At 38.0% G+C, this 27,176-nt stretch overlaps 1 protein-coding gene across 3 annotated transcripts in view; it reads left to right on the plus strand.

The window, feature by feature from the left end:
• Positions 1-2,244: 2,244 nt before the first annotated feature.
• Positions 2,245-27,176, plus strand: part of IL15 (interleukin 15) — a 79,898-nt gene continuing 54,966 nt past the window's right edge. The window contains exons 1-2 of one of the 3 annotated variants that reach the window (XM_003257750.3): positions 2,245-2,898; positions 22,082-22,202. The gene's annotated coding sequence lies outside the window, so the exon portion shown is untranslated. The remainder of the gene's footprint in view (positions 2,899-22,081; positions 22,203-27,176) is intronic. The other 2 variants (XM_003257749.3, XM_030815214.1) reach the window with 2 other exon arrangements.

The raw sequence follows: 27,176 nt of genomic DNA on the forward strand, positions 1-27,176 counted from the left end.
ATACATTAGACTTTTCTTTTTGAGTGCAATGCAACAAAAACAAATTATGCTGCAAACCCAACTTCATTGAACTGCAGGCACTCATAACTACTTAAAAATACTTTTAAAATATCTGTATTTATGAAAACAAATTTGACCAACATATTTGGGAGGCAAATAGTAGAGCAAAGCATATCTTATGACTATAATAATTTTTTATCGTACTTTGTTGTTATTTATGTTTTTTATCTCCCTACTCTGACAAAATGCTTTATATATCATTCAGTCCATCTTATTCTAGAACCTACTATATTTGAAACCCAATAAATAGTTGTAGACCAATTTTCTTACTGTTACATATTCAGATTATTCCTTAAAGTTCACCCTACAAGTAAACTTTCCATCGATTTCATAGTGTGGTGAAAACTCTCTAGTAGCTCAGAACATTCTTGGTGGTCTCAATGTATTAAAAGTATGCAGTCAGATACTGATGTCCCTGAGTCCTGCAGATAGCTAACAAAGCTGAAGCCCACAGGCTAGTGAGCACCAGCTGAGAGCAACTTTCTATAGACTTTGTGGGCAGTCCAAGAGAGACAGGATCTGAGATGTGATGATACGTCCTCTGGCAGCAGCAATATCTGATATCGAGCTCTGCTAGGTGGTGCTGAGTGTGGCCTCTGAGGTGTCTTATTGTCTGGACACCTGCTTCCTTCACCGGCTGTAGAGAACACAGTATCCATTAAAGGAGCTGAAGGAGGTGCTAGAGGAGTTTACATGGCAGGAGTCCAGGAAGCTCTGCAGCAGTCCAAAGTGAGGTTGGGGCACATGATACACTTGTTCATCCCTATTCTCTATCTTCACACATATGCATATCTGTCCTTCCGTGGCTGCTGTATCCTTGTGATGGGATCCAATCCAGCTGCAGTCTTGCTCTCCCAATGCATGCTCATTCTGCAAATCAGAGCTTCAACGTATTGCTGCGAAAAATTCTGACTGGTCTTGAAATCCATTGACATCATCACAAGAAAATTCAACATGACATCGTCATGAACAGAAACGGATGATTGCTTCATATTCTTAAATATAATTTCCAACTATGGTGAAATTTTGAATGGTTGTAAAAACTGTTTTTGCATTTTTATGCCTCACTTATTTTGTTAATGGAGACTATCTAGAGTTTGAAGTAATTCTCATCAAAAAATCGATCAGTAATTATTTCAAATATAAAACTGATATCGAAAAATTGAGTTAATGAAAATAAACTCAATTTTTTCATAAAAATATGAAATTATATGGGACTTTATATACATGGAAAGTGAATAATTTCTATTATTTTTCTATTTGATATTTATCATATTTATGTAATTAAAAAACATAATTAAATTTTAAACTAAATTAAACCGAGCTCCAGGAAGACTTATCATTTTCTCTGAACCGTGACTCTGAAAATTTGGAAAGCACCGTACAAGAGGGATTTTCAGTGATTCACAGGAGTGCAAGATTCTGCAAAGTACTTTCAAAACGGAGCGTGAGGTCTTTGCTACTGCCTTTATGGCATGCAAATCACTCAGCCTCAACTCAGTTCCTTCCTCCAATGTAAAAATACTACAAGAACAACATCTCACGCTTCCATCAAATGGGACCATGTGTGATATTTTACACTGGACTATACAATAGACTGGAAAAGTGATCCGCAGAGAGGTTCATTGCTGTAAGTTCACTCCCTGTACCAACTGTCTTGCACAAAGCTGCCACCCTGATGTCTTCTTCCAACATTTCCCCTAGTTGGACTTCAAACTTTCCTTCTTCCAGCCTGTGCTGGGACCAAGAGGCCCGTCTAGAGCAGCCGCCCAGCATTCGGATCCGACATCCTTTTCCCTTTCCTCTGGACGACTTGGATGCGCGCCAGCCCAGCCCGAGTCTCCAGGTTCAGCTGCGGAAGCTTCCCACATGGTGCCCGTCGCTTGGGATGCGGCTGGTGGGCTCCGTCCAGTGTCCTTCTGCCTTCTCTGCAGGTGTCCCAGCAGGTAGAGGAGGAGACCGGTGGCTGGTGTTCCTGCAAGGCGGGGCTGGGGCTCCTCGATGTCCTTGCGCTCGCACTGCAGGTTCTGCGCCCCAGGCCCCGGCAGGGACGGAAACAGGCCGGGAAGCAGTGACACCTGGGGCCGTCAGTCATCCAGGAGCCGCCGCCACCCGCCCCACCCCCAGTCTCCGCGGGAGGTGTTTGTCTTCGTCTCTGCTCCCGGCTCTTTCTCTTTCACTTTTCTTTTCGCCGGGGTTTGGGAATCCGGGTGGAAGGCGCCCGGGGGAATCCCAGCTGACTCGCTCACTGCCTTCGAAGTCCGGCGCCCCGCCGGGAGGGAACTGGGTGGCCGCACCCTCCCGGCTGCGGTGGCTGTCGCCCCCCACCCTGCAGCCAGGACTCGATGGAGGTACAGAGCTCGGCTTCTCTGCCTTGGGAGGGGAGTGGTGGTGGTTGAAAGGGCAATGGAATTTTCCCCGAAAGCCTACGCCCGGGGCTCCTCCCAGCTCCAGCGCTACCCTCTGGTCTACCCAACCGGCCGGGCTGCCCCGCCCTCTCATGGGGAAAACTTAGCCGCAACTTCAATTTTTGGTTTTTCCCCTAATGACACTTTAATGACACTTCCGAGGCTCTCCTCGCCATCCTCCCGCTTCCGGAGGAGCGCAGATCGCAGGTCCCTTTGTCCCTGGCGTGCGACTCCCTACTGCGCTGCGATCTTACGGCGTCCCAGGCTGCTGGCTAGCGCAAGGCGGGCCGGGCACCCTGCGCTCAGCTGGGAGGGTGAGGGACGCGCGTCTGGCGGCCCCAGCTGAGCTGCCGGTTTCTGAGAAGACGCTGTCCCGCAGCCCTGAGGGCTGAGTTCTGCACCCCGTCAAGCTCAGGAAGGCCAAGAAAAGGTACTGCAGCTCCCCACTTCCTAACTGCTCCCGCCCCAAACTCCTTGTGGGCCGGTGCAGATGTCTGTGCGTGTGCGTCTATCCCTACCTTTGCAAAATCAAATTATCGCCCTCTTCTTTGCTTGCACACGTCTTCTGGGAGAGACATTTGCAGGAATGGTCAGTGCTTGGCAGTCAGGCCTGGGTCTGTATTGGTTCCAACTCTGCGCCAGCCAGTTATCTCTTAGAGAAGCAATAGTGTATCTAGAATGTCGAAGGAACTTGGAAAAAATACGAGCGAATTTCACTGAAATCAAATCATTATTCAACGTGGCTTTTAAATGAACATCCAGCCAATTTTTTCAAGTGTTATTAAGACCGCATGTTGCAAGGGTATACAGTTCATGTGACTTTATGTAATTCCATGCATTAAAAACTATGTTGACTTCAAAGTATGTCTAAACCAAACTAATTCTTAAATGATGCTTACAACAGATTCTTAAATAGGATGAGTCAGCAATTTCAAAACTGGAAGTAAAGTGGTGATCACCAGCTAGTTTCCATTATATATTTTTAAACTACTATCTAATATTATGATGCTGGTGGTGGCCAACTAAGTGGTCGTCATCCTTATCTTGTCAGTGTGGTGAAAGAGGCCATATTAGCTAGACTGAATTTTTGCTCAGGTATTACAGAATAAACTGGTGATTATGCATCCTGCCATGTAGAGGTTGCAAGGTGAACCATTCTACTGAAAGCCTCAAGATACAATACACTTTTGGAAGGCTGAGGTGAGAGGATAGCTTGAGACCAGGAGTTCCAGTTTATAGTGAGCTATATGATCTGCTACTGCACTCCAGCCTGTCAAAAAATACAGAAATGAATAAAAAAGATATAATACGGGTTACATTTTTAAACTCCTGTTGTTTTCGTGTTAAGTAATGTGGCCAACAGAGCAAGGAGGTACAAGGGAAGGAACATAAAGATATATAAAGAGAAGAACTGAAAATACAGCAAAAGCCATTTAGATTTAAAAAGTGAAGAAAAAGCTAGTTTTACTTAAAGTTAACAAGTATCATAGAGATCTTAAGGTTTGTCATGATTGTCTTAGTTGCGTGTCCTTATGTTTCTGTTTTCTCACAGAATTTTAGTCAATCAGAAGAGTCTCTCCTGCAGTATCATCTGCTTTGCAACAGTGACAGAGAAGGGTCAGTTGGCTGTTGGTCTGGAACTTCTGATAGGCAGGGTGTTCCCATACTTTTGTTTTCACTGTTCCCTGCTGATTTGGAGTGGCAACTCCAGAACCTGGTTGGAAGCTATAGTTCTGGATGGAATTTTCCTGCAGACTACTGGTGATTAAAATGAAGCTCTTTTGTTTTAATCCATGAAATTAATGTAGCCAATGTCAACAGCTATATTGCAAGGCACAATGTTTGTCAATGAAATATATGTTTATAAATTTCCTTGGGGGATGGAGAAAACAGTGGTTTAAAGTTTATCGAAATAGATTTTGGAAGTGGAAGGTTTTAAAGCCTACGGGATACTCCATCTCAGATTTGCTGCCTCTGATGGATTTCAGGATAGCTAGAAAAGGAGCCCTAAAATGCTGGGTACTTGCAGATTTTTCTCAGGAAAATATCCATAACTTTGATCAGCTTTTTAAATGGGTCTCTGACCCAAAACAGTTTTAAATCTTTTAAAAATATAGACTACTGTCCTTTTCCCCCCCATCTCTCCTGGATTTTAATGTTGAGTTCTGCTCATTGTGTTAACTATTTTTCTGAAGGTTAGCTAATCATAATACAGAGTTCTGTCTTCAGACCCATAACTTAAGTTATGAGAAACAGTATGAATAATAGCTAACGTTGTTGAGTTCTTATTATGTATCAGACATTGTTCTAAGGATGTATTTTTAAAAAACATCATAATAAACTTATGTGGTAGGCAATATATTTTACAGCTGAGGAAATTCTCAAGGTCACAGAGCTAGAAAGTGGTAGAGTTGGAATTCCAACTCAGACAAGTTTAAGACTGTTGGTATTTAGGGAGGATGGTATTATTTGCATGAAAATATTTCCTACAATTTGACAGTGATAATCAATCCCCATTTATTTTGGGGCAGCGTTGTAATGGTAGCATGCCGGTTTTAAAGTAATGTTTGTATGGTACTTATGCAATTGACATTATTATATTTTTAAAGATTATCTTTATAATCAAATAATATTCATTTGAGTATCAATATGTATTTGGTATATTGGAGAAATTTCCTTTATGGTCCCTGAATGAAAACATTTGTCTAATTTGCATCACTTTCTGCTGAAAGAGTCTGACAAATAGTAGGCAAATGTGGATTGATCTAGATATCTGTCTCTGCCTATTTATGTATCCCTTCATCCATACAACTAGAAGTCTGGGATTCATGGAGAGGTCAGAGAAGAAGAGTTTCCCATAATATCACAGCTGGAGATGATATAGTTAACTATTTGGGACATCCTCTCTTCAGAAGGCGTTATGGTAGAAGGGTTGGCAAGAAGCCACTTCTTTTGCTCAATATTAGCTCTTTGACTTACTTACCCATTGATTACAGTAACTGCATGAGACTACCGACACTGAACATTGCTTAAATACTTGCTGCTGTCCTATAGGAATGGGTTGGATGGAAAAATTCCATAGAGGAGTTGAAGGAAAAATTGTTATTTTAGTGAGTACTGGAATGCATTAACTAACACCTATTTGATGGTGAATTTCACTAATTAAATACTATCAAGTATATGTCTATATGTGTGCATATATGGCTATATGTATATATACTGTATATGTGCATATATGTGTGTGTATGTATATATTGTACTGTACTGTACTATTTGTTAACAGCTGTGGGCAGACAAGGGCTAATTTTTACTCAGCTTCCAGAATGTATTGACTAGGTAAACATAAGTAGCTAAGAAATCTTGACAGAAAGCCTGAAGTATAAATTATTGCTATTAACAGTGCCATTCCAGTAGGAACCTAATGTGGTTTTGAAAGTTTCAAAGAGGAAGCCTCTGCTGTGTTTCAGGCACCATACTGGCACTTTATCTGTATGTCCTCATTGAATTTGAGTAACTATTGCATTTTTATCCTGAATTTACAAAGAAAAAAAAAAGGCATGCAGAGTTTCACTTGCATTAGGACACATCTAGGTAAGACAGACACTCCACTGAGATTTATCTTGATTCTAATGTTAATGCTGCTTTTCGGATATCATATGTATTCTCTTCTAAGAAAACTCAGGTGTTCAGTGTACTGAAAACTAAAATGCTGCTATCCTTACCTTGAAATAGACCCTGGTCATCATTTGGGGTGATTTAATGCTATTTATTAATTTGCCTATGTCAAAGAATATTGCCCTTTTTTAAACAACAAAAAAAGTTGTTTAGTGCTGGAGTCAGAAAGAGGAGAAAAAGAGGCTCTTTGATCTCAGGTTAGTTCACTAATATTATTTGTCCACATTTCACATCCAGAGTCAGGGTATTTGTATGCATTTATTTTATAGTGTTTCATACCACTGCAGGTGCAGAAGACTCTATGTAGACCATATAAAAAAGGATTTTTGTAAAGTCCGCATGTAATACACAATTGTTTCTTCTCTAAATGCTAATAGTTCCTCCAAGTGCTGACAGGATGCAGATAAGATCAGGAAAGTGACAAATTATTTTGTGAAATGAGGGAATTGAAACTGAAAATGGTTCTAGAACAGGAAAATATGATGGTTGTAAGGTTGACGGGGGTGGTGGTGGGGGTAAGCTCTGCTTATCATTGTGACACACAAAAGAAGCCCAGAGAGGGTCTTAGGTCCCTTATATCACTGAATGCTACTTCTCCTTCCTATTTTGCTTATGTACCTTCTAATAGAAATTTGACAAAGTAGTCCTTGCACACTGTTAGCACTGACCTCTAAAATTATCAAATAATTTTTTCTTAATTGAACATTTTACTGTTAAAGATTTTCTATTTTTAAGTTATTTGATTTCCTGACTCATCTGCAACAAAAATACGTACATAAAACTTGATTTTTTATTTGGAGGATTTTTGTTATGAAAATTATGCTTGCTTATGTTATTTAAAACGCTATCATTACAAAATTAATCAAATGAACCATTAATTTTTGATAAGTGATTATTAAGCATAAAACTAAAACATATATACCCAAAGGATTATAAATCTTGCTGCTATAAAGACACATGCACACGTGTGTTTATTGCGGCACTATTCACAATAGCAAAGACTTGGAACCAACCCAAATGTCCATCAATGATAGACTGGATTAAGAAAATGTGGCACATATACATCATGGAATACTACGCAGCCATAAAAAAGGATGAGTTCATGTCCTTTGTAGGGACATGGATGAAGCTGGAAACCATCATTCTCAGCAAACTATTGCAAGGACAAAAAGCCAAACACCGCATGTTCTCACTCATAGTTGGGAATTGAACAATGAGAACACTTGGACATAGGAAGGGGAACATCACACACTGGGGCCTGTCACGGGGTGGGGGTAGGAGGGAGAGATAGCATTAGGAGATATACCTAATGTAAATGACGAATTAATGGGTGCAGCACACCAACATGGCGCATGTAAACATATGTAACAAACCTGCACGTTATGCACATGTACCATAGAACTTAAAGTATAATTAAAAAAAAAAATAAGCCGCAATGTGGTTTTCCAGCTTCTAGAAACTTAGAAAGCTGCTAAGGAAATTTCTTGCATCAGTGTTTTGAATATAAATTATTTTTGTTGAAAAGTGTGAATATCGCTATGTTTTGTGGAGTTCTGAAAACCAAACCTGTATTGGAGAATAATAATAATAATAATAAATAACATGCTCTTGAAAAAAAAAACTAAAACAATATTGGAAATATATATCATACAAGTAGATATGTCAATGCTTTGATTAAAGATGTCTCTTATATCAACTTTTCAAATTGCCCCTTTATTTGGCACCCTGGTGAGGCAAGGCACATGTTAAGATTCTGGATAGGGAGAGATAGGCGTTTTTTTCCTAAAGTGGGAGAAGGGTAATTATGAAAGAGGAAGTGAGGAAGGAGAACTTGCCAGAAATCTGCCTGCTTTGGGCACACATCAGGCATATCTCTGGTAAAAGGGGCTCCTATGGAAGTTACGGATCTTGAAATCGGTTCCTTTAGAACCGTCTATGTCCACAAACCCCTGGGAAAGTTGTAGGGTACGCCAGAGGTGCGTATTGTTTGGTTGGGATATATAGTTCAGCCTTCTTTTCCACACTCTCCCTTTGGCTTCTGGATTACCATGGGTTACTGTGCTTAAAGCAAAGTACAGGGAGCGGGATGGGGAGCAGTAAAGAGCCCGGGCTAGCTTCTGTAGAGGTTTCCCACTGGGGACTAGTGCAAAATAAGCTCTAGTAGGGCTTGGATAGCCTCTGCAGTGAAGTCTCCTCTTCTAGCCTCAGCTGCAGTCACCCTGCCTCAGTGTCCCAGACACACTTGCCATTCTTTGTCAGCCTTCATGGGTCCTGCTCAAAATGTTAACCCTCTATAACTTTTTCTGTTCCCACCTACTGCCCAGGCAGAATTATTTTCTCCCTTACATGAATTCATTTGGTACTGTCTACATTCCCTTATAACAACTTTAATGTCTGTAAACTCATTTTTATGTGTCTGATTCTACACCTACATTTTGAGTAAGGACAATGTGCTCCATGTGCTTAGCAGAGGGTTGGTCAGTCTATTTGTATTGACTTCAGCATGAGTCAATCATCATTCAAGTGTTTGACAGCTAAGCGGAGAACTGTAGAAGAGGTAGGAAACATAAGTAATATAGCAAAACAATGTTGTAATACTGTGATGAAAATAGTATTTTAGGGAAATTAGCTTGAGGTAGAATTTATTGAAGAAAAGACAATTAGAGATAAGGAAACCAGCTAGAAATCCATCACAGTTAATTCAGGAGTGTAGTTTCATTCTCATTTTCTGCTCAAGGACATAACTCTAGTAATTCATTCTTTCTTTTCATCACCTTTTTTTCTCTGTCTCTTATGGGTCTTTCCCAATACCACGTAGTCGTGCTATAACTTCTGCCATTTTTAAAAAAGACTCATGTTTTTCTCCTCACGTTTCTGCTCACTTCTATATCTGTTTTTTTTCTGCCCACATTTTACAGGAAAACTTACAACCTTAACTATATTCTCTGTTTCCAGCTTTCCTCTCTCCATTCTCTCCTGAACCAGCCAGGCTGTCACCTCCACTGCTCCACTAGAAATACACTTGTCAAAGGTACCACGAACATCCCTTTTATTAAATCCAGTGGTTAGTTCTTGGGTCCCTTCCTATGTACCCTTTCAGCAGGACCTGAGAGTTCTTCATGTGGCTTCCAAGCCACTCCCCTTCTCCTTATTTTCTTTTTACCATACCAGCAACAATTTCAGTCTCCTTTTACCTTACCAGCAACAATTTCAGTCTCTGTCTAGTTCCTAATTTCCCTAACATGTAAATATAGCAGTCTGGGGGCTCAATCCTTAGGCCTGTTCTCTATCTGTACTCTCTGTCTTGGTGATCTCATCTAGTGTCATGGTTTTTAATCCCTTCTTACATTGATGATTCACAAATGTACATGTGAATCTAGCCATGATCTCTCCCTTGAACTCCAGACTCATTTAGCAGTCTATTTATCTGTTATTCACCCGTCTCTGATTGGATGTCTAATACTCACTGGATTCCTACCTTTACTGCCATATCTGCTTGCCCCACCTTCTTCCTCATCTTACTTGATGTCAATTTCATTCTCTTAGTTCCACAGATAATCAGTCAATCTATCTTGGATTTGTCCTTAACATCTCTTTATATCATATTCCACGTTGAATCTGCCACCAAATTATTTAGCTAGGCCTTCAAAATATACCCCACATCCTATCTCTTCTCACCTTTTTTTTCACTGCTGTCACCTGGGTTCAAGTTGCTATCATGTCTCACAGTATTATTGCAAAAGTGCCTGCTGCTTGTCCCCTTATCTCCACCCCAGCCTGTTCTCAACATAGCAGCCACAGTGTTTCAGTTACCTGTCCCTGCATGTAAAGGATCAACAGCCATAAAACAAGAACAAAACAAAACAACACCCCCAGAACTTAGTGACTTGAATAATAATAATTTGTTATTTATCGTGATCTTGTAATCTGGGCTACTTTCGGCTGCTTGACTCCTCCTAGGCTGCTGGAGATGAGACATTCAAGAAGGCATCTTCCTTCACATGTCTAGAACATCAGCTTGGATAGCTGGAAAGCTCATGGCTGGCCAGGCATCCATCTCTCTTTATGTGACCTCTATACATGGCTAACTTGGACTTTACATAATGTTGGTATCAAGTAGTTGTATCATTTAACTAATTATTGACTTTCAGGATCCCCCATAGCTTATCTCATTATGGCATCAAACTCAGACTTTAAGTCTCTAAACTGGAGCTCCAGATGAGGATGATATTTCTCTGATGTAGTTTCTTGAGTGCAGAAACCTGTAACTAAGAAGATAGGTTATCTGTGACCTTCCCCTTGTCCCAATGTACAATGGTAAAACAAAAATAGGACAATTGCTTTAAAAAATACCATTTCAAAACAAGACAATAGAAGGCATATAACAGTCGCTAGTGCATAACAAGTCTAAATAGAGCCGGCATATATCCCAAGTTCTTGCTTTGGAAGCAATACATGTTCCTGATTAAGGTTTAAATTTGTTCCCTAGGAGTGATTCTCTGTGGCTTTTAACTTTACCTTTTGCACTTTGGGCTCCTTTTCTCATTCTTTCTTTCTTTTCAATGAGAAATAATTTTTGCTATTCTTTGCAGTGGCGTAGCCTGCTTCCTGATGTTAGAGGGTTAATAATTTAGAGACCTTTTGTATATCACTTTTGTTTAACTGCTTTTTGTTTTTAAGTTCAATGATATTTAAAATCTCAGGGGCTTCCTATGAATTTTACTGAGATTCATTCACTCCGTTAGATAAAAGACATAACCAGAAAATCCTTGAGACAAGTTCCACTTTAATTTGTTGGGAAGTCAAGATGCCATAGAAGCCCTTACCGTTTTTAGAAGCCTTTTGACTAGTTGGCAAGGTCTATGAGACACCATTTTAAATCTTTCAGAGTTCTTAATGAAGGGCCTCCATGCCACACACCTGATTTGATCTTCACCCTGAGAGCACATGTAATAGTAGAGCCTGGATTTGATCTTTGCCCTGAAACTAATTATTTCTTGGAAAACCTTTTGCTGCCTGGAAAGGCAAGAATGAGAATAGGTGTTATTTTCCAATCTAGCAGGTCTTAGGTTGAACTATTTCGTCACTGCATTTCTAGCCTTCACTAACAGTGTCCTTGCCTCTCTCCAGGTGTCTTCCCACCACTCAGTCTCATAGTAGTTTCAATGTCAATTACTAATTTCCATATAATAAACTACCCCAAAACTTAGTGGCGTAAAATAAGAACCATTTTATTTTCTTAAGCTCAAGAGAATGACTTGTCTCTACACTGCAATGTATGTGGCCTCAGCTGGTATGACTCAATGGTCAAGGGATGTCTGAGATGGCTCAGACATTAAGTCACACATATAGAGCTTCAGTTCTGGCTGTTGTCTGGACTCCTTGGTTCTCCTCCACTTAGTCTTTCCACATGACTAAACTGGACTTTCTCACAGCATGATAATTTCAGGGTTGTCAGACTCTTCACAACTTGGCCAACTTCTATAACAGAGGAAGTTGGAGCTGTAATCACTTAAGGCTTGGATATGGAATTTCCAGACTGTAACATTTGTTTTATTTTTTTGGGAAAAGTAAGTCAGAAGGCCACCCAGATTGAAGGGGAGAGGACAAAGATTCCACCTCTTGATTAGTAGAGTGTCATGCATGTTCATGGGGGGAAGCCATTGATTGATGGCAGCTGTCTTTGGAGATTATCTACCACAAAGGGTAATCCTGTTAAAATATTAATCAGGTTATGCTATTCCTCTATTCCAAACCCCCCATGGTTCTCGCATCTCACTCTAATAAAAGCCAAATTCTATTACAGTGGATATTAAGTCTCTAAGTGATTTGTACCCCTGATGCCTGCCATCTACTACTCTTCCCTTAAATCACTGAGTCAGTTACACTGGCACCTTTTCTATTCATCAACCATACTACTATGTTCTTGTCTAAGAGTCTTTTACCTTGCTGTTCCTTCTTCCTAGAATGCTTTTCTCTCAGATATCACCCCCTTCCCCTACCTGCTTTGGGGTTTGGCTCAAATATCCCTGTTGCAATGAAGTAATCCTTGACTGATGTACTTCAAATTGCAGCCTCACCAGCACTCCCTGTCCCAACCCTGTTTGGGAATTCAGATTATTTTTCAGATTTTGGAAATTAATATAGTGTGTTTACTATATATCATGTATCAACCAAGCTTATTCAGGTACTTCCTCAAAAGGGAATAAATACAGCATACACATAGTCTAATGTTAGTTCAGTTTGTGTTTTGTTAATCAGTGAATTAAGGAGAAACTTTCAGTTTTTAGAGCTTTTTTGATTTAATATTTTCATATAAGGGACTATGGACTTGTATGTTTTATTGAATTATTTGATTATTAACATCTCCCTTCATTAGAATATGCACCACAGGAGAACATGTAGTTTTGTTATTTTATTCATTGCTATATTCCAATCACCTATTGGTGCCAGGCATATGGTAGTCTCTCAACAAATATTTGCTTGAGTATTTAAAGCAATATTTAAGGCAAAAATGAATAAGGGAGTGAATGGGTTAATGGATGCTAAGTAGTAAGGTACTGCAAATAGAATGGAGAATAGAAAGACAAGCCAATTTCAAGGAAGATTTGATTTACCAATGTTCTATTTATTCATTGAATTGATTTTGGCACTTCAGCAGTTAATAATTTTGAGTGTCTAATATGGGCCGGGGACTTTCCTAAATACTTGACTGGTCTTGATTGAGTGGGAGGAGCAGAGCACAGGGAAGAGTCAGAGGATGCCCAAGATTTTGACCACGAGAGTCAGGAAAGATAAACATGTTAGGAACAGATACATATTACAGCGAACACATGGGGCAAGGTAGGGGAATGGATGGACTTGATTTTGGAAATATCACAATTGAGCTAAAAGTGGAACAAACTACTTAAAATGTCCTGTAAGTGATTAGAAGTACTAGATTGAAGATTGGATAAGCTATTTGTACAAGATTTGGGCTGGTGAATTAAGTAAAGAATTATTGGTTAAAACAAATGGTCAGGATGTTTCCCCAAGAGGCAAATGTATATATAGATGGCTTAGGGTCACATAAGACAACCAGAGGGACTCTCACTGAGCTAAGCACCCTGAAAGAGGAGGTATTCGGGAAGGCCTTCAAGGAGGGATTGGCCAGCTCCCAGGTCTTCAAAAGAGAAGGCTAGTCTTTTTACACCTCCTAGCCCTTACCTTCCTGTCATACTTGCTCTGTCTGCTGCTCTCTAGAGGGATTTTAATCCCTCATATGCTTATTCTTACATATTCATCTTTAAAGACTCACTTTCTCTGTGACACTTTCCTGGCGAGACGCCATCTTTACCTCCTGTCTTGCCTCACACCTTTCCTTTGTGTGTTCTCCACCTGATAGATACTTCTCTCATAGTATCTGCAGTGTATCACTGTATTTATCTGTGTTCATATTGCCTCTCCTGCAGGTAAATGATAAAGGTCATAGATGACAAGAATTGTGATGGTGGAGTTGGAAGGGCTGAAGTTTGACAAACACTGCATCCTTATGTGACCATATTTGACTCATAGTATATTACTGGTGATCACATGGCCTTTGGGAAACTATTCCCAGCATATTTCCTATTATCAGGGTCAGGAAGGGAAATAGAATTTTCTGGGGATGTACTTTGGGCCAGGTTACAAATAGAATCTTTAACTTCCTTATTAGAAGTATGAGTTTTAGAGAACTGAAAACAAGTAAGTTTGTTTAGTATTTTGTGCCAGTTTTATTATAGAGGGGATAATTTTATAAATTTGCAAAGTAAATGCTTCAGTAAATGAAAGGAAATTGAAACAAGGCACACCTTATTCTCTAAATTTCTTCAAACAGAAATCCTTTCATTTTCTTTATTTTATTTGCTGAGTATTTTGAGAAGTTATTTCAGTAGGACAAAAAAGATGAGAGAAATTGTGTGAAAATAATATTATTGCTGAAATTTAATTTATTTAGTTTCTCTTCTCCTGAGGGTTTAAGAGAAGAAATATGTTTTTTTCTCTTGTTATGCTGTTAAAAAAAGTTGCAGTTACCTCAAATATCAGATTAAAATCTGTATTTGGTATCTTTAGATTCTACTCCTGAAAAGCAAGATCCTTGTAAAGAACCTCTAAAACTGTAAAGATGTGGTTATGCTGATGGCTTATTTGACTTGATATTGAGGCATTCATCTTCTAAACCTTGGCCTTTCTTAAGTCAAGCCATATTACTCTGAGCCGCTACAACTTATAAAGCATGGCTTCCAGGCTAAGGTGTTTAAACCAAAGAGGCTAATAGCACACCAAAAGTTCTAAACAATAGTGGATATATATTGATCACTTTCTGTGTACATGGCTCCCTGCCAAGTGCTGTGAAGGATAAAAAGACGCAGCACATTTTATTCTCTTTAGGAACTTATTATCTAGTGGAACAATTATTGTTTGCATGTAAACAGCTGAGTGTCCAGGATACTGAACTACTCTCTTTCCCTAAACACAACACACTTCCTTTCATAGCCAAATATTTGGACATGTTTCTCTCATTGGTATGCACTACTTCATCCAGTATCTCTTCCTTGCCCCCTTCTCCTGACTCGCCTGGTCCAGAAATCTCAGTCTGATAATGGCTTCTCTGGGAATATTGTCCTAAATGTCCAGAGTTGGGTTAGGTGTCTTTCATTCTTAACTTCATTCCATAAATAATTCGATAGTTAACATTTATTTCCATCCACAGTCCCAAGTACGCTAACATATGTAGCCTTCTCAAACTCATGAGATACTTTCCTTCCCACTTTTCAGATAAGTAAACTGAAGCACCAGGAAGTTGGTGACTGGTGCAAGGACTACCAGTAGGAAGTGGTGGAACTGGAGCTTAAACTCAGGTTTCTCTCTCGAGCATGCACACTTCCTATAGAGGGTGCTACCTTGCTGGTGCAATTAATAAGAATTATAAAGATTAAAAGAGAGGAGGTAAAATGTTCATTATTTATAGATGAAAGCCATACAAATTAAGCTACTAAAACAAATGAGTTCAGAAAAGTTGTCAGACCAAAGATTTTTAAAAACCAATAACATTTTTCAATACTAAATAAAGCATTAGCTAACATAACACAACAGTAAAACAAACCAGCAACACAACCTTCCCCAGTAGGAGCATGCTTGATGCAATTAAATTTGGTTTATTTGAGGATTGTCTGGATGGCTCAACATCAGAAAATCTATCAAAATAATCTTAAGGATACAGGAAAAGTTAGTGTCAAGTTCCGAGAAGAATAAAAGTAGATGGGATTTTCCAAAACTGACTAAAGTATATCTATGAAAAATCTATAGTAAGTATCAAATTTAATACAGGGCTCAGAAAAACATTTTTTGTTTTACATTTTGGGAGACAATGAGGATGCCAGTGTTGGCACAACTATTCAGTAAAGTGACGAAGACAAAAATAATAATGACCATTCATTTGTATTGAGTGTTTACCTATGTGCCAAGCAGTTTAAAAGCAAAAGTGTGGTGGATTAGCCATTGGTGCAAGGAGATGGTGAAACTCCCATCTTCCTACTCCTCCAAGGTAGAGGTGATAATTGAACTACAGTGAGCCAAGATGAAATGGAGTTGTTGCAGAGCAATTGTAGCTAGGATGTTTAATTTATTGTTCTGACCCAGAATGTAGCTATTTGGACATAATGGAATAGAGCAAATTACAATGTAGTAGAATTTTGGTGGTAGCAGTGATGGTGTAGGATAGTTAGATCTAAGCTATGAGATGAAAAAATCCCTTAATATCTACTAATAACTGCGCTTTAGATATAGTCAATACATATGGAGGTGCAAGCTCCAAACATACTGTAATCATGGATTTTATGGATGAAGCAGAGCCCTTTTGAAATTGAAGTTAATATGGAGAAGCAGCACAATGCATAGCATATGCTTTGTGCTATGTTAACTGAATGAACTTCTGGTGAAGAATTAAAGTGGGGATCCAAAACACATTGTTAAATTTCAATTTAACCTATTTATGTAAAATTGAACAATACATTTAATTTCTCTGCACTTATTATTCTCTTCTTGAAAATTAAGATAATTAGACCAGAGAAAATCCCTTTGGTGTTGAATCTGGTGGTTCAGGGAAGCAACATAACATGGATGGATTCTATCATATGCTGAGATTTTCAACCTGTGCTCTTTATAGATGTTTCTTAGGCACTAGAAAGGACTTTAGACACCTCCAGTCTAATCTCCTTATTTTAAAGACAAGGTAACTGACACTTAAAGACATAAAGTACCTTGCTAGTGTCACATAGCTGTTTAAAGACAGAATCAAGCCTAGGGTCCAAGTCTCTAGACCCCAGTCCATTCCATGGTTCTGGTAAGATTAGGAAAGCTCCAAATTTCATCAAGAAGCTCTCAATCTCAATTTTACATGAACTATAGTTTTGGAAATTGTAATATGTTAATGACGAATAGATGGGAATGATGGTAGTCTGTATGGCATGTAATGAAAGAATAGATGGTGAACACTTCCACCATTATTTACACAACACATCCAAAGAGAGAGATTCTACGGTGTGCGTGTGTGTATATATACCCACCATATATACATATACACACACAGACCATCTATATATATACATATTTATAAACACATATATATATACACATACACAATGAAATACTATTCAGCCATAAAAATAATAAAATCACGTCTTTTGCAGCAACATAGATGGAATTGGAGGCCATTATCTCAAGTGAAACAAATCGTAACAGAAAGTCAAATGTGGCATATTGTCACTTAGAAGTGAGGGCTAAGTGATGTGTACACATGGACATAGAATGTGGAATAATAGTCATTGGAGAATCCAAAAGGTTTGGAGGATGGAAAGAGGTTGAGGGATGAGAGATTACTTAATGTGTACAATGTAATGTACATTATTCTGGTGATGGTTACACTAATAGCCCAGACTTTACCTCTATGCAATATAGCCTTGTAACAAAACTGCCTTTATACTACTTACATTTATTTTTTTAAATGAATGTTTGTGGTCCCACCACATGGACCACATTTAATGTTAGTTTCCTAGAAGTATGTTTTATAACTGAATGGAGATAATTTTCTATATTGTATTCCAACCTAGATGATAGATATATATTCGGTAAGATTTTTCAATTTTCTTTGTTCTCACTCTATATTTGTCAAAAATTAATTTTATTAATAATTTGGTCATGTAAGTTAATAATGCAGGCTTAGTTACTCAGGGATTGCTCTGGAGCAAGAAAAAAGTCACCCACTTCTACCTTCTATACCCCTTCATGTTTCACTCCGCCACTGCCAATAAAACCCTCCAAAGAAATCCGAAATCTTAGACTACAAAAAATGCAGCCATCTTGGGAAACCTGTAGCAAGTACACCCAGCAGAAAGGGCCAAAGTCTTAAAGGTTGTAACAAATCTGTAATCCCACGGAAGGGATGAGGCATGCCAAGTTGATGTCTACAGAAACCATTTTCCTTAGACAAAAGCTGAAAGGCATAGGAGAAGTAATACAAAGCAGGGAAAAATGAAAAGCAAAAATTATAAAGAAGACAAGAATGGCAATCTATTTATAATAATAGTTTTGATAACTACCATTTAGGTAAGAATAGTTAATGAGGCCAGTGAAAGAGGAGAAGAGGAGATAAAGTACTGAAATGGACTATGGACTATTCTATTGTGAGGACAGGATCTCTGTTAGGTCTGTCTCAGATAATTTGTACAGCCCAAGTGGAGAAGAAAGAACCAGCAGTGCTATAAAAGATAAGTTCTGCTGTCCAATCTAGGGAGAAAAAAGCAACCACATTGACCACATTAGAGCTCAGGAGTCCAAACACTGCTAGTTGCCAAATAAACTTTATTAATAGAGACAACCTCCCCCTTAGCAGTTTTATAAGCACTATTGCTTTTTTATATAGACTTGAGAAGGTTAGTTTACTTGTCAGAAAGTAGGCCGGCAAGCAATGTTTTAGAAACAAGACGTTTGGGACTGCTACAGAGATCCAATGCTCAGGCTAAATCACTTGATGCATTTCATGTGAAGCTAAGTATTTGGAACAAGAGATGCCGGAGGTCTAATCAGCAAGAATAATAAACAATTAGAAGAACAGCAGCCAAGCCTAGTGAAACTGTCTGGAGAAAGAGTACTGGAGGATTTGTGGTCTAATGTGCACTTGTGCTTAGTAAAAGATTAGCTGTTCCTAGATTTTTAAATTTAATTTTAAGTGTTATTCCTGAGGATTATGGTAATTGCATCTCTTTGCTTCTCTAAGGGATTGGTGAAAGCAGTAGCAATATTTGAATCCAGTTATTTGTGAGTGGGAGATATACTATATCATTAGGTGTCATTTTCACCGAATACGTTTTTATCAGCAGGTAATAAGAAATGTGCATCATTACAAATTCTCATCCGGTATTTTGTGCTAAAACAGACAAGGTATGTCTTCTGTGGCAGCACTGAGTGATCACATAGAGACTGGTGTCAAAAAATGTCTCTTATAAATTACAGGATACATTTTAATAGTTAAACAATTATCTAAAGAGGCACCACTGGAAAATTGTTAAGTAATAATTGGCTTATTTTTATGAGGAAGGATAATTCAATTAAAAAAATTATTTACAGCTTCCTTTGGTTCAGAAACTGTGCCATGCTTTGGTCATTCTAAATGAATTTTGTCTTCCAGGAGTTCATCTTCTAAGCAGCTTTATGGAGAATGTCATAGTTTTTTTCCCAAATTTTCTTCATGTATGATTAAGACAAAATATTTAAATCTGTACTATATAATATTTTGTGGTATTTTGATTTTAATTTTATGAGTAGATAATACATTCCCATGGTTTAAACTTCAAAAGGTTCAAAGCGCTTTCCAATTCCCTTCTATAGATGCAACTAGTGCTATCATTTTCTAGTGTATGTCCTTACAAATGTTTCATGCAGACACGCAAAAATGCACATATATATTTAACCATCCCCCTTTCTGAAAACAAATACACACTGTTGAGTTACTTTTTTCTTTTTACTTAAAAAATATACCTTGGATATATTTTCATGCTAATATTAAAAAAAAACTTCCCATTCTTTTCTATGGATGTATAATATTACATTGCATGCATGTATTATAATTTACTTAAGCAGTACCCTACTGATGGACATTTAGGTTTTTCCATTCTTTTGTTATTACAGGAAATATTCACATGAGTAATTTCAACACTGATATTCTAAAGTGAGCTAGAGTGACTGCATTCCTGTTTCCCAGCCCATATTCCATAGAACACAAGTCTCATGAGATGTTCAATATCCAAAAGGGTTCTATAGTTAAATAACTTTGGTTAACTCTGGGTATTTGTTGATGTTTATAGTGCACACTGTCAAATTAAAAGAAATCTTGCAATCATCTGCTTTGATGTAATCCAAGTGTTTCCCAACCTCACATTTTCTCAAGGAACAGAATACACTATTGCTTTAGGTCAGGTTCCTGGGAAGCAGACTGAGATAGAAATGTACATGCGAGAGGCTTACTGGGGCATGTTCTAAAGAACAACACCTGATGGAAGTAAGGGCAGATCAAAACAGGGTGGGCAGAGGGAGAAGTTGGACTGTGATGCAGTTGCAACAGTGGCCTCACTGGATCCCACGGGGAGCCCTCTAGAGGCAGGATGGCCCTTTGGGGATGTTCCAACTCTGGAAGGGAAGCAGGCCAGATTCTTGGAAGGGAGAGCTTTTTTCCATTTAAAGCATTTCTCAGGAGGGGCTCAGCTATGAGCTGTCAGCTGGAACAATGAATTTCATTGTTCACCACAACTCTGTATAGAATCTTCAAATTTTTAAAGGAAATGCTTATCAGTTCCTAGAGTGTCTTGCTGGTCAGAGCAAGTCACTTGGTCTCCAGGGACTCAGTTTCTTGCTGTATGAAATATGGATGCTGAGCTGAAAGTTCTTTAGAGTTTATAAGATTCTTTGCATCTATTTCCATTTCAGTATGTGCTAATTAAATTCCAAGGTCAGACATAAGTTTTCCCAAAGACATACTTGGCCATATAGAGGCCAATGATGTGGATAAATAAGCCTTAGTTTTTTTAATATTTCTGCTGTGCAGTTATGGAAAAAAAGTGCATTTTTATAATGCTTTCAAGTACATGTTACTTGGGGCAGACTCTTGAGGCAAAATTGCATAAGAGCTGCATTAGAGCTTTTTATTTTTTAAGTATTTTGGTTACCTCTTGTTAGGTGTTTGCTGGAGAAGCTAGCCTGCTGTCTTCCTAAGAACATTGGCACATACTGATAAAATTGAAGGAATATACTGGCATGGGGAGTAAAAGAGAGAGGAGCATAACTGGCTTTAAAGCACATTCTTAGGAGCTCTTATTTATTCTCCTTTTAGAAGCTCAGGAAGCAAACAGGTGTAGACAAACAGCTACAGCAATTTCTCAGGGACCTTCCATTTGGGAATCAGATGGGTCTAAATGCGCATCCTATGTCATTTATGGTACTTGCAAATTTCATTCTCATGCTCCTGCAGGATTCATCAATTGTGGTTGTTATTGATGGAAGCTTGTTTCCTGGTAGGAGAGGGAAAAGGGCTCAGGGAATGGGCCTCTTTTAAGTGTGCCTGGTAGAGTTGATGAAGGTTCATAAAGAGGATGGAAAATATATCCCAGAAAAAGAAAATGTTCTTTTTTTTGTTTCTTTTTGTTGTTGTTGTTGTTTTTTTGTTTTTTTTGAGACGGAGTCTCGCTGTCACCCACGCTGGAGTGCAGTGGCGCGATCTCAGCTCACTGCAGGCTCCACCCCGCAGGGTTCACGTCATTCTCCTGGCTCAGCCTCCCGAGTAGCTGGGACTACAGGCGCCTGCCACCTCGCCCGGCTAATTTTTTTTGTATTTTTAGTAGGGACGGGGTTTCACCGTGTTAGCCAGGATGGTCTCGATCTCCTGACCTCGTGATCCGCCTGCCTCAGCCTCCCAAAGTGCTGGGATTACAGGCGTGAGCCACCGCGCCCGGCCGAAAATGTTCTTTTAAGATAAGGAAATGGGAAGTGAAATCAAATTTAAGGTGGTATTATACAAACATGATGCAGAGAAGAAAGCAAAAAGGAAAAAAAAAAAAACAATTCTAAGATTGGTGGATGTATGGGTGTAAGATCAACTTTTAAACTGAATGTAAGTTTTTCTAAAAAACCTTAATATTTTTCTTCAACACAAAGCTTCATAAGGATTCTTGGATCATATTGAAATTTGGTTAAGATGTTTCTTAATTTATTTTATAAAATAAAAGTTACACTACTTTACTCTTTTAAATGGCATAATAAGTTGGATTACCTTTATAAAAGACACAGAAGTTATACTGTTTTTAGGTTTTCCAATCATATAATCTGGTGACATATTTATATGTCACATACACCCCAAATCACATACACCTTAAAATATTATACTATATTATGATGTTGTGTTTTACTACTTCATATTTGAGTGGAGACTTTGCCACTTCACTTTTAGAATAAACATTTACAACTTATTTTCAACACCTTCTTCAGACTTGGTCAATAACTTGATATCAAATGCACAAATACATTTGACATCATGTGTGCTTTGTGATATTTTGTGATAAAGAGAAATACAATTTACTAGAGAGCTATATGAAGCATTATAGGTTTTAAAAAATGATATATAATTTTTTTTTCGCCAAAATGATGTAGCTCTAGTCAGCAAGGACATGAGTTAAATTATGAGGAACTCTGAGGATTGTAGAAAAGATTTCCCCAAGAAGTTCAGTCTTGACTTACGTAGTTTTCTCCATATGATTCTTCCTGTTTTTTTATAGCATGATCAGGTATGTAGGTAACCATAAATCTGAGGAAGGAAGGATTACTCAATACATAATTATTAATCCTCTTATCCCTACCTTTGACTCTTACAGAATCCATTCCAATATATGGCCATGTGGCTCTTTGGAGCAATGTTCCATCATATTCCATGCTGGTGATGTCACACGGAGCACAGAAATCAATGTTAGCAGATAGCCAGCCCATAAAGAGCGTGTAAGTAAAGTTTTAAAAGTTTTATCATGCAATACAGATACTTTTATGTAATAGCATAACCAATAATAAGGAAGATGTGGCAAAACAGGTGAAGTTATATATACTCAGAGCTTTTAAAATGAGCATCTTGGTTTAAAAAATATACCGTTTGTTATTGCATGCTTAAAGCATATATTTGAGGGCACAGAATATTGCACATAATTTTTTTTCTGAAAAGAGCCACTTAGTAAATATTATAGGCTTTGTGAGTCAAATGCTCACTGTCACAATGAGTCAACTCTGCCCTATTGCCTGAAAGCAGCCATGATCGTGTATGTGTATGGCTATGTCCCACCAAAACTATTCAGAAAAACAGGCGGCTGATGAGGATTGGCCTCTGGGTCATAGTTTGATAGTTTGTCAATTCTAGGCATATAAAATGACAGAATTGTGCATATCACTTTCTGTATATTACTAGGTTAATTTTGAAAGAACTTGCGTGCTTAAAATTAAATAATAAGTGCAATCAAACTAATTTTTGAATGAGTTTATGTAAGAATATTAGAAGATAATGTAGATTAGATTTTTAAATGACTAATTGAGACTTTTGAGGAGTATTTTAGAAAAATGTAAGGTCAAGTTCAGTCTCAATAACTAAACAAAATATAGTAAGGTATAACTTGATGATGGAGATATGTTCTAAGAAATGTATTGTTACTCAATTCTGTTGTGGGAACATCCCAGGCTGCACTGACACAAACCGAGATGGTATAGCCTATACATGCCTAGTCTATATGGTATAGCCAATTGGTTCTAATCTACAAACCTGTACAGCATGTTACTGTATGGAATACTGTAGGCAAATGTAACACAATGATAAGTATTTGTGTATCTAACCATAGAAAAGATACAGTAAAAATATAATATAAAAGATAAAAAATTATATCCTGCATAGGCCACTTAGGATGAATAAAGTTTACAATACTGGAAGTTGCTCTGGTTGATTCAATGAGTAAGTGGTGGATGAATATGAAAGCCTAGGACATTACTTGGCACTACTGTAGACTTTGCAAACACTATACACTTAGGTCATGCAAAATTTATTAAAATATTTTTCTTCTTTTAATATTAAATTAACTTTAGATTATTATAACTTTTTAAAGTTAAGAAACTTTTTTTTAACTTTCTGACTTTTGCAATAAGACAACTTAAAACACAAACATATACAGCTGTACAAAAATGTTTTTCTTTACATCCTTGTTCTGTAAGCTTTTTGTCTGTTTTTAAGATGTTTTAATTTTTACTTTTTAAATTTTTTTGTTAAAAACTAAGACATAAACCCACACATTAGCCTAGGTCTTCACAGAGTCAGGATCATCAACATCACTGTCTTTCTCCTCCACATCCTATCTCATTGGAAGGTCTCCAGGGGCAGTAACACACGTGGAGCTGTTAGCTCCTATGATGTCAATGCCCTCTTCTGGAATATCTCTGGAAGGAACTAGCTGAGGCTGTTTTACAGTTAACTTTTAAGAAAATATAAGTAAAAGGAGTACACCATACAATAATGATAAAAATTATAGTATAATAAATACATAAACCAGCAACATAGTTATAATCAAGTATTATGTACTGTATATAATTTTATGTTATACTTTTATATGACTGGCAGCACAGTAAGTTTGTTTCCACTAGCATCACCATAAATTGAACAATGCACTGTGTTATGACATTATGGCATCAATGTGGTTTGGATTTGTGTCTCCATTGTTGGAGGAGGGGTCTGGTGGGAGGTAATTGGATCATGGGGACAAACTTCCCCCTTGCTGTTCTCGTGATAGTGAGTTCTCACGAGATTTGGTTGTTTAAAAGTGTGTAGCACCTCCCCCTGCTCTCTTTTCCTTCTGCTCTGGCCATGTGAGTCATGCCTGCTTCCCCTTCACCTTCTGCCATGATTTTGTTTCCTGAGGCCTCCCCAGTCGTGCTTCCTGTATAACCTGCAGAACTTTGAGTCAATTAAACATTTTTTTCTTTATAAATTACCCAGTCTCAGGTAGTTTTTTATAGCAATGCGAGAATGGACTAATACAGACATCTTTGTCATCAGCTGCTAGGAATTTTCAGCTCCATTATAATCTTATGGGACCAGCTCATTGTATATGCAGTCTGTCATTGACTGAAACTTCATTATGGGGCATGTGACTTTAAAGCCGCAGAAATAAATCCAAGCATCTGGCTTCTTACTGGTAAAGTGAATATATACATTTCATTTTCACTTTCAGTTATAATTTCTAATTAACACCCTCAGATAGAATTCTGTAGCATGTATACTAGATCAAGACAAACAGTAGAATAAGTAAAGGAGTTTAAGGAAATTGAAACATTTTATAAGAACTCTAAGAGGAAAAAGGCAGTTTCTTTATTTTTCCATCATTTTTAGTATGAGAAAATAAAATAACTATAAATTCAAAGAAAAAACATGGAAATCATGTTCTTTGACAGTAATTATTTATAAACTGAAACTTACCCCTTAACTTCATAAACTTCCTAGAAATTACTGTTTCTTGGAATTTTTATTAAGAATTCCCCAAACTCAAGAACAAGTTTACTGGTGACTTTTTTTTTTTCTTTTTTCTTTTTTTTTTTTTTTTTTTGAGACAGAGTGTCACTTGTTTGCCCAGGCTGGAATGCAATGGCGTGATCTTGGCTCACTGCAACCTCTGCCCCTTGGGTTCAAGTGATTCTGCTGCCTCAGCCTCCTGAGTAGCTGTGATTACAGGCACATGCCACCATGCCCAGCTAATTTTTGTATTTTTAGTAGAGATGGAGTTTCACCATGTTGGTCAGGCTGGTCTCAAACTCTTGACCTTGTGATTTGCCCACTTCAGCCTCCCAAAGTGCTGGGATTACAGGCATGAGCCACTGCACCTGGCCAGTGTCTTATTGATACACACAAATTAGGTATTGCTACCATTGAGGGGTTAAAAAAGAAGCAGGGGGAAATTTGGGGTATTGAGTGATAATATCTGAGACATTTTTAGTAATAGCAATATAGTTGTGAAGTGTCTTGTCACTGAGATATTGATGGAAAGGAATAAACATTATTTTTAAAAAAATTTATTCTGATCAATTCTGTGGTAAATAAGCTATGGCAGGGGAATTTTGCTTAAATGAAATCATGCTTGAAATATGCAAGAGATTTAAACAGGGATCTCCCCTAGCATATGAGTAGTAAATAAGTGTTTCAAAGTCATAAGGAGAGTGTCGTGTGCCTTCTGTTTTTCTTTTTATGAATTCTCTTTGATTCCTACATTTTTTAGGTTCAGCTTCCTTTGTTGGGATACTTAAAAACAGGGGCATTTTGATTGCTTATTTTTTGGTGGCCAGTGATAGTTATTCATGTCAGGATTTAGGTAGAATTAAAGACCTCAAGTATCTCTTTCAATCTGCACAGTAAAACAGGCAAGTAAGTGTAATTTGTTCCTTGGTGAGCTCTGCTCTTACTGTAACAAGAACCCAGAAAGGCACTATTTGTATTGGTTAATCCCTTGAAGGTAGCTTTTATTTTGGATAAACTGGGGAATGTAATGGGCTCCATGCTAAAGAAACTTTTGCTGTGAAACATTTCTGCCAATTGAATCTCACTTGTAGTCTTTATCATGATTTCTTTGCTATAATTTTTACATTCTAAGAATAAATGCATTTATAAAGCAGAATTTGGGTATTAACTAAGTTACTAGGAACCTCACCAGTGCATGCGTTCACTCAAGTCCCCTCCTCTTTTATTTTAGGTAGGGATGCAGCTTACAAGCTTGGGTGGCCTTGAGTCACCACTTTTAACTCAATTTAGTTAAAGCTTTTAATTTTATTTATTATCTCTTTGATTATCAGGGTAATATGTGCTCATTATAGACAAGTGAAAACTACAGAAAAGTTTAAAGTGGGAAAAATATCACCAGTTGCCGTAATTACTAGAAGACAACTAAACACATGACTGTTAACAAGGTTATTTTGTTTACGTGGTTGTTATAAAAAAGATTGAAAAGTTGCATTGTGGTTTTGCTTGTTTAACGGGAAATTGTGACATTTCTTTGTGACGTTACATATGTAAACATTATTTTAATGTGTATATAATACTCTAAAATAGGTTCCAACCCATCATTCCTTTCTCTAATTGTTGATTATTATAAATAGTACTTCAGTGAATATATTTTTGAATAAATTTTGTCCAAATTTCTGATAATTTCATTAGGTACATTTCCTAGGAAGGGAACTAAGATGTCTAAAGTATAAATATTTTAATGGTGCTCAGCTCTTATCCCAAAAATGATGTACAAATTTACACTTTTGTCATCCCTACACCTTCATCATCTCTATGTGAGTCTTGGTGATACTGCATCCTCACCAGTGCTGATGTTTCACAATCCTTTCTGGTTCTATGAAGAATAGGGCAGCAGTTTATGCCAAATGTAATTCTCCTCTTGGAAACCACAGAGAAAATTATGAGAATGGGATTGAAGGGAGTCCCACAAACTACGTTTAGCAAAACCCAGAGACAGTGAGTAACCATAAAATCCAGAACATGTTACTGTAGACAGGCAAAAGCAACTGAAATTAGCAGAATTTGTGCAGGAAACACTGCCAGGAGGAATGAGAGTGTGGAGGAGCCACAGTGATGGCAGGTGTTGATGACTGTAAGCAGGTAAGTATTCTAAGAAGGAAAGAGCCCTGTTTTGAGTGGGAGCTAAACTCAACTAGGGAGTCATTCCTGGGAGAATTGGAGAAAGATGTTTTTGTTCCCATAAGAGGCAGATCTCAGAAAGCACATCTTTTAAAAAGGAGAGAAATGCATTGGAAGGAAAGGGTTGTATCCCTTGGTGGCAGCTTCTAGTGAGGAAGCTGGAGGAGCTCAGAGCTGGTGCACCTGCCATTCCTCGTAAGATCCAATGGACTTCCCAAGGTGCATCCTGACAGGCAGAGTCGGATTCCTGCTTG

The sequence above is a fragment of the Nomascus leucogenys genome, chromosome 7b, assembly GCF_006542625.1.
Source record: "Nomascus leucogenys isolate Asia chromosome 7b, Asia_NLE_v1, whole genome shotgun sequence".
In the NCBI taxonomy this organism is placed as follows: domain Eukaryota; kingdom Metazoa; phylum Chordata; class Mammalia; order Primates; family Hylobatidae; genus Nomascus; species Nomascus leucogenys.